Source organism: Macadamia integrifolia, chromosome 9, assembly GCF_013358625.1.
Source record: "Macadamia integrifolia cultivar HAES 741 chromosome 9, SCU_Mint_v3, whole genome shotgun sequence".
Classification (NCBI taxonomy): Eukaryota; Viridiplantae; Streptophyta; class Magnoliopsida; order Proteales; family Proteaceae; genus Macadamia; species Macadamia integrifolia.
In genome coordinates, this window is record NC_056565.1 from 22,263,407 (window position 1) to 22,271,735 (window position 8,329).

Below are 8,329 nucleotides of genomic sequence, written 5' to 3' on the forward strand. Positions count from 1 at the left end.
GCATTTGATAATAGATTGCCATTGGTCTTTCCTAAGGCCATTGTCACTAGTCTTTCCCTTTTGATAGTAATCCAATAAACATTGGAGCAGAAATTGTGATACGTCATTTGGCCATGAACAGTTTTGTCCTCTCTTTGACTGGGATTGGTTTTCCAATGCCATGTCCTCTATTTCATTATCGAAAGGAAATATCAACAATAGTAAAATTACACACAGTAAGTAATTTGGTAATACAAAATGTTATAACATAAACATAAGCACATCACATGTCAATACTAAAGATAATGACACATCACATGTTAATACTAAGAAAAGATAATGACACATCAATAGGTATATAAACAATATCAAATAAACACAACACCCTGCACTCACAAATACGTCATATAAATTTAGGACTGGACAAACCCCAGCCTCAATACACATAATTGTACGACAACCTCAAGCATACCAAGATAAACAATAGTCTAATACAAAACATAGCAAAATATATTAGAAATCATATGGTTTATCATCTAAATCTCCTTTAATCCAATCATCCCACATTTTGTCTACTATATCTTCTCAAAATTTTTCCCAATTAATATTCACAGGATCATGCACTAATTCATCTGCACCATCATACACATCAGTGTTGTCATTAGGGTCTTCTTCAACACTAAAATTCGCTTCGTTGGCTTGCTCCTCTTCAAACCACTGCTTGTCTTCTACAGAAGTATGTCTATTGAGTATGTGGTTATGTATGAGAACACATGCATGCAATATAGTGGTTTGAGTCTTGTAAGGGTATTCTAGCTGGTTTTTCATAATCTTGAAACGTGACTTCAACAAGGAGAATGACAGGAAATATTAAACAGATCTATACCCAATTCTTTTTAGTTTTTACTACTTCTACTAAGGTTGCTTATAAAATTAACTCACTAACCCCACTTCCGTTTTTCTTTGATTTTTATGAGCTGGTTCACACCAAAGTTTGTAAAAAAATTTAATTAGGCGCATTTTCCCTTTTCACCTGATCATAAACCTGACTCCATTCTTTACATGTTCTTTTTGTGTAACAAATATGAATTCTACCCAACAAAGGAAACATTCTTTTGATGATCATCATGGGTGTGTTGATGATGGTAAGATGAGTTGGAGTCGGTGCCTAGTGAAGTCCGAGTACCCAAGCCGTGCACTTGAACCTATCACCGGGCCATATATGCACAATAAAGGTACGTAGCCATATTTGGTGTCAAGTATGTGTGTTAATAAATTATCGAGAGTGAAATACATGTCGGGGGCCGAGCCCTGTCGAATATCCCAATGATTCGGCTAAGTTATGGCCGATTGGTGGGTGGTCATGGGTGGACCGGACCCACTAGTGTGACCTACCACTCTGATCTTTAAGTATTTTGATCCCACTATAAATAGCATTTATTACTCTTCTTCACCCTCATTTATTGTTTTACACGATGGGTGAGAAAAGTAAAGAAGAGAGAGAAAAAGAAGAAAGAGAAGGGAGGAGGAAAAAAAAGCAGAAGAAGATGCTCGTTGTGTGTCATCGGGGTCAGACCTCTTGAATCCGACGCTAACCTTGAGATCTACGTTTTGAGGTGAGTAAAGACTATATTTCTTAAGCCCTCATGAAACCCTAAGTGAAATCCTATGATTTGGGTAGGGCTCCTTTAGATCTTGTTAATATCTCTTGGGAATGTGAGCCTAGGGTTTAATAAAGGGCCTACATGTTATTTATGAAGGATTTTGAGGAAGAACTTGGAAGATTGTGAAGCATTTGTTGATCTCTTGAGCTCACGAAAAGATTTGAGGTTTTTGAAGTGTTCTTGAGCAAAGAGGTAAAATTCAAGCTTAAAACTTTGAATCGATCCTAGATCTATGTTGGAATCATGATGTGTGACCTTCGATTTGTGGAAATAGATAATGGAAGTGACCAGTAAAATCCCGGTTCTGAGTGGTAGGTGCCCTGGAAGTGGTTGGACCCACCAATCTGAAGCCCACCTATTCTGGTTGGGCTTCTAGCCCGATTGGTGGGCAAGGTTAGTAGGTGCCTTGCCCATTGGTTGACCCACCAATCCGACTTTTTAGGTTCTGATTGGGTCCAAATTTGTCAATCAACCTTCTATGGTGATTCTAAACATGTTGGGATCATCATATCCCATTGGTTATGAGCCTAAAGTGAAGATACTAAGCTCAACCTCTTTTATAATAAGTTGTTCTATAAATTCACATCATCGAACGTCAGATCTTCCTCGTACCAAGGGTGAAATTCGTACACAACTAGGTAAGTGAGAAGATGACATTGACTTTATTTTTGGAGTGTTTTTACATCATTTCATAATTGTTGTAGACTAGCCATGTAATCATTTCATTATTGTGTGTAGCCTAGTTATCCTCGAATGCCATTTGCATGCATTGATGTGTGTATTATGAAATTCATTTATGACTTGATATGATAATATCTTAAATTGTTAAATACTTATTCTTACTTTGAGTTATGAGATGGATGACTTTAAATTATTGAATATGATGCATTTCTAGACTAGATGCCGTAGTCGGCTTGGACACAAATGCATTGGTGGCCCATGGAATGAGACGCGGTGGTACTATACAGTCGTACTATCTCATATAGGAGCATGCAGTTAGGAATGACATATCCCTCTGCTATAACTCTTCCCAGAAGGGGTTTCGGTGTTGGGTATATCACTGGGGGGAAGCCCGAGGTTGTGTATCAATAGTGGCGGTTAGAAGTATGTCTGGACGATCACTAGGACAGTCGGCAACTTTGGTGATATAACAATAGGGCCAATCGTATTGCTTTTAATTTAATGTAGGGCAAGGCCCATTTTACTTTAATACAGGGCAAGACCCATTTCCTTTTTCAGTATCCAAGGCTGGCCTTCTCCGGCAAACCTATAGGCGTATCGCGGGATGGTGTTCGCGGTTCGCACCCGGGGCATACGCGTACTGTGGTTGCAAGTGGCACATGACCTATGACTTAGATGTGATGTGTAGGTGGTTTAAGATAATAAAATGAACTTGCATATATATAGGAGCATTTGTATTGCGAATGATTGCTTGGTCTTTCTTTTCACTTACTAAGCTAGTGAGCTCATCCAACTTTTGCACCACTTTTTAGATGATCTTGTAGGTTATTCAGCTGAAGGGCTAGAACCAGGACCCACTGTAGAGTTTTCAGTTGAGGACTAGTGGGTCTCTGAAGATCTTGGGCACGGGGCCGAATGCCCTTACGATAGCTATGTTGCGGGTCAGCAACATTGATACTATAATGGGATTCTTTTGACTATTTTTGAAATGTTACCCATTTTCTGCTCTAGATGTTTAAATTGTATTTCTTGTGTATATATCATGTCTACGGGCCCACATATAAAGGTATTATGTAAAAAAATTTTGGTATCAAGAGTATTAGGGTATTTACATGTAAATACATGTAAGACTTCCACTGAAATAAAGAATCTTATTGGTTTAGAGTGTGTGTATGTTGTGTTGTGGTTACTGTATCAGATGATCCTGATAGGTTTTGGATTAACAGGTGTTAACTTGATCATCAGTCCGATTCTGTATGGAATGAGGTGTGATTGTTTTGGTTTCCCCCCATCCTCTAAACTTATGAAGGATTCTGATTCTCAATTCAACTGCAGCCCTCTTCCTCCAAAAAAGTGTAGCTTTGCTAGCTTTACAATTTGAACTTGGAAGAAGAGAGTATAAAAGAAAAGAAAAAAAAATGGGGAATTTTTAATTTTAACCTATCGGTTCTAGTTCTAGAATATGATAAGAATTGAGTATAAGTCAATATAAAATAAATAGAATCAAACCATAATATCAAATACCCAACATGTAACTTTGCCAAATCCAATGTCCAACACAACTTATAGAATCAAAATAACTGGGGTATTTTTCTAGTTTGGTTACCTGTAGGAGAGGGTCAGAAAATGATGAGAAGGAACACGGTGAGGTCAAGTTGGAGACCCTAGATTCCTCTCCACTCGATCCTTCAATTTGTTCAAGTCAGAAACAAGACAACGGAGTAGAGGAATTCTAGAAAATGGTTCAAAATAGATTCTTACTTGAATTTAAGTTCTAGGGTTGTGGATGAGATCTGGGGAATGTGAAAAAAAAATTCTATTAAACACAGGAAAGAAGAAAGATGAAGAAGAATTATCTAAAAAATTCTAAAAGATAACAAAAAAAAAAAAAAAAACCCTTAGAATCATGAATCGGCTAACATCAAGCAGAATACAGAGATAAGAAGAGTTGAGAGAGTGCATACATTTGACTAAGCAAATCGCGACTTTCGTTGAGGGAGAAGCAAGGACGAGGCGGAGCATATGCAGTTGAGGGGCTCGAATGGTCTTTGAAGATCACAAATCTTAGAGAAAAAAAAACCCCAAGAATCATGAATCGGCTAACATCAAGCAGAATACAGAGATAAGAAGTAGAGGAAGAATAGTTGAGAGAGGGTGAGAGAGTGCATAACTTCGAGATAAGCAAACCGCGACCTACATTGAGGGAGAAGCAAGGATGAGGTGGAGCAGATGAAGTTCAGTGGCTGGAATGGTCGTCGAAGGTCACAAATCTGAAAGAAAAAAAACCCCTATAATCATGCATCGGCTAACATCTACCAGAATATAGAGATAAAAAGAGCAGGAAGAAGAGTTGAGAGAGGGTGAGAGAGTGCATACCTTCAAGACTAAGTAAATCGCGACATTTGTTGAGGGAGAAGCAGGGACGAATCAGAGTAGATGCAGAGGAGTGGCTTGAATGGTCGTCGGAGGTCACAAATCTCAAAGAAGAAAAAAACCCCAATTATCATGCATCGGCTAAAATCTAGCAGAATACAGAGATAAGAAGAAGAGGAAGAAGATTTGAGAGAGGGTGAGAGAGTACATACCTTTGAGAGGAGGAGTTGCGACCTTCGTTGAGGGAGAAGCACGAACGCGACAGAGCCTACGGATGAGTTTGTCAAATGGTCATCGGAGGTCATCCGTTTTTCATAGATTCTATGTGGGGATTTTATCATTTTATATGAAGGTAAGAATTGGGTGATTCTTTCCTGAGATCACCACAATAGGTGATCTCACAAAAGAATCACTTTATGTGCAAAATACACTGTCAGGAGAATATCTTTATTTTTTTAAGAATTACATTCATTAGCAACCAAACATCCATAAAAGTCAATAATCATGATTCTTTTGAATTACATTCCAAAGACTCAAGGAATCAAACACGCCCTTAGGAATCAAGGTTTAAGATACTGGAATCGTTCTTGGGATTGGCCTTGTTGATATTGATTTGATCTTGATTCGAACCACTCTGTATCTGTTTAGATTGAACAGAAATACTCTTTGTTTTCATTAAAAACAATTTTTTTTTTAATATTTTTATCCTTTATCCTTATTGATTCACTAATACAGGATCACCCCGGGATTGGGATAGGGATCAGCCGATATCAATCTGATTCACCCAATTTTGCTGAATCTGATTCCTTAAATCATGTTGGGGATGAGCTTTTAGCTTAGTAGCAAGCAGCTAGGCCGCTGTGCTTTAATGGAAGTCTACCTTCCTATCTTCACCTTTCTTGATATAATAGTTACTAAATTAATAGTTAGTAATAAGTGTGGCTTAGTGCGTCTTTCTTGACCTATCATAGGTCTTTCTGGTCCCCTCAAGAGAAAACATTTCTTCATCATCGTTTATGACTTAGGTTGCATTTGGTAGTCATCCAAAAAAAAACGTTTTTGCGTTCTATGGGAACATAAAAAGGGAATAAAGCATTTGATGTCAACTTGGGCATCGTTTGATAACGTTTCTACTGTTTTTGTATCTAGAAACAACAAAAACAGATTTTCACGTTTTCGAAAATATAAACGGATTTTTTGGTGCTTGATAAACCTATTTTTCGATACTTTTTTTGCAGACATAATACCACTAAAAAACCCAATAGTATCATCAGATGCCCAAAAGGGAGAGAGGGTTCAGTTGCCTCTTTTTAGGTTTAAATAGTTGAGAGATTTATCAGGCACAACAACATTTTTTATCTCTCAAATTCGTTTCTAGGATCGATGAAACAAGGCTGAAATGTTTCGTCAAAGTCATTTCTAGAATTGTAAATAGGCATAAATTTTGATTTATGTTTCTAAAAATGAGTGAACCAGAACAACTTTATCAAACGTTTTTTAGGATGTTTCTCCATTTCTGGGAATAAGAAAACGCAGAAACAGAAAAAATGGAATGTTGTCAAACGGTGCCTTGGTGTTTTTCAATTTTTTTTGAAACGAAAAGGGGGAAAAAACATTATAAATGCAAAATGATGGAACGACAAAACCTTGTTCTGTCATTTTGATTTTGTTCTAAATATTAAAAAAAAATGTGAACAATTAAGGTAATCATTCCTAAAATAGGTCCATCAAATATATATATATATATATATATAATTTTAAAATGACATTCTGACACAAAAACTGAAAATTCTGTTTTTAACTCGAAATATTATTTTTGAAACTAAATGAATATCAAACACAACCTTATTTTTAGATATGCACTGCAGCCATTTATTTTTATTTTTAAATAAAATATGAGGTTGATGATTTCCATACAAGGTAATGCACATCCAGCCTTAGGTCGAATAGCTGTTCTTTCTTCTATTATTAATATAATTCTCTTTCCTTTCCTCAAAAAAAATTAAGGTCCAATCCCCTTTTATACACCATCACCACTTCATATCCATCTGCCAACCATATGGGCCATCTTTTATACATAATTGGCCATATAAAATTAGATATTAAGATAAGAGTCATAAGACATAAGTCGGTTTGATTAACTGATGTGTCTTTCGGTGTTTTGTTTTATTATATTATTATAGAAGATTGACTGCTGTTTGGTGTTGGAGTTTTAAGAAAGTATTTTAGGTATGGGAACAGAGTCCACATGGACAACCCATGTGCACCAGCTGGAAATTAATTGGAGGGTCCCACTCTCTGTGTTGGGTAGGATTAATAGGATCTCACATTCTCACTTAAGGAGATCTTTTTTTTTTGGTAGAATCACCTAAGGAGATCTAACAGTAGAACTTGTACATAGAAGCCGGATCCAATTAGTCAGATGGGTCCATTAGATTAAACAATGTTATCTTCTAAATGTAACATATTCTACCAGTTCATGATCTGACTGATCCGGCCCACCAATATCTGCAACCTGCCATTCCTCTTAGTCTCAGAGGCTTTGAAGTCTAATCAGTTTCCTAGAAGGGTAATGTAAGAATGAATCTATATGCTCCAATAATGAGGTTAAAAAGATGGTATCATTCATATAGTATATATATATATATATATATATATATATATTTTTTTTAATAAAATAAGGATAATATTCATATATTACTCACAGTGGTTAGAATCAGAAAGAAAATATTTATATGGTTTTCATTATCTTATGATGTGAGAAAGATCTAAAGGAATCTGTACAAGGACATCGCAATAATATTCTTCCCTTATCTTACAAAATACTTGATTGACAACCTTCTCACAAAGCAATGAATTTTTCGGGTTCAGAAAGAATAAGAAAATATTTTCTTCATCCAAAGTGAAGAGAAAATTTCATTATCCACTGCAGTTTGAACAATGAATTTTTCAGTTCTTAACTGAAAGTTAAATTCAAAAAATTGTTGGTTGCCTTTTCTAATGTTGTTTTAAAAAAGATATGACTTTTGAGGCTTTATTGGAAGTTTGTTTTGAGGAGACCTTTTCTTTTTTTTGGATGAATTTTTTAGGAGATGTTATTCCTTCATTTATTAGAGCGGTCTCTTCGTGTGTAAGGAGAGTTTTGCCTTTTGTTACATGGATAGGATTTCTCTCCATTGAGCTCAGGGACTAGAGAATAATCTAACAACTGGGATGACTTGGAGACACGTGCCCGGATCATCCTAGCCCTGGGATCACTCTCTGGTCCCTGGTTCTATGAAGAGGAGTCGGATCCTTGTTACATAGCCTATTTTGCTCTGATTACTTCAAGTATTTTATTCTAAAAATTCCTTCTGTATTTTCACAAAGAAAATTGCATAGGATTCAAAAAATTTGTGAATTTGTTTGAAAGTTGAGTACTACTTTGTCTTACAACAGGCTCTCAAGTCAAGGGTAATAGCTTTTGGGTGGACTTATAAATGCTGTTGTGTCTTGGGAAATTAATTTGCAAGTCAACCTGATTTGCACTTATATGGGGCAAATACAATTTTAAGGAGAGTGGTCTATTAACATATCTCACTGTTGTTTATTGTTCTATTATTGATATTCGTGATCATGATTCAAAGACTGAC

General features: G+C 36.2%; 1 long non-coding RNA gene across 1 annotated transcript; it reads right to left on the reverse strand.

Moving 5' to 3' along the window:
* Positions 1-4,998, reverse strand: LOC122088655. The gene is made up of 6 exons (XR_006143110.1): positions 4,910-4,998; positions 4,701-4,801; positions 4,289-4,594; positions 4,086-4,117; positions 3,931-4,010; positions 1-167 (listed from the first exon to the last, which is right to left on the reverse strand). It is a non-coding gene; the product is annotated as an uncharacterized LOC122088655 (long non-coding RNA).
* Between the last annotated feature and the right edge of the window lie 3,331 nt (positions 4,999-8,329).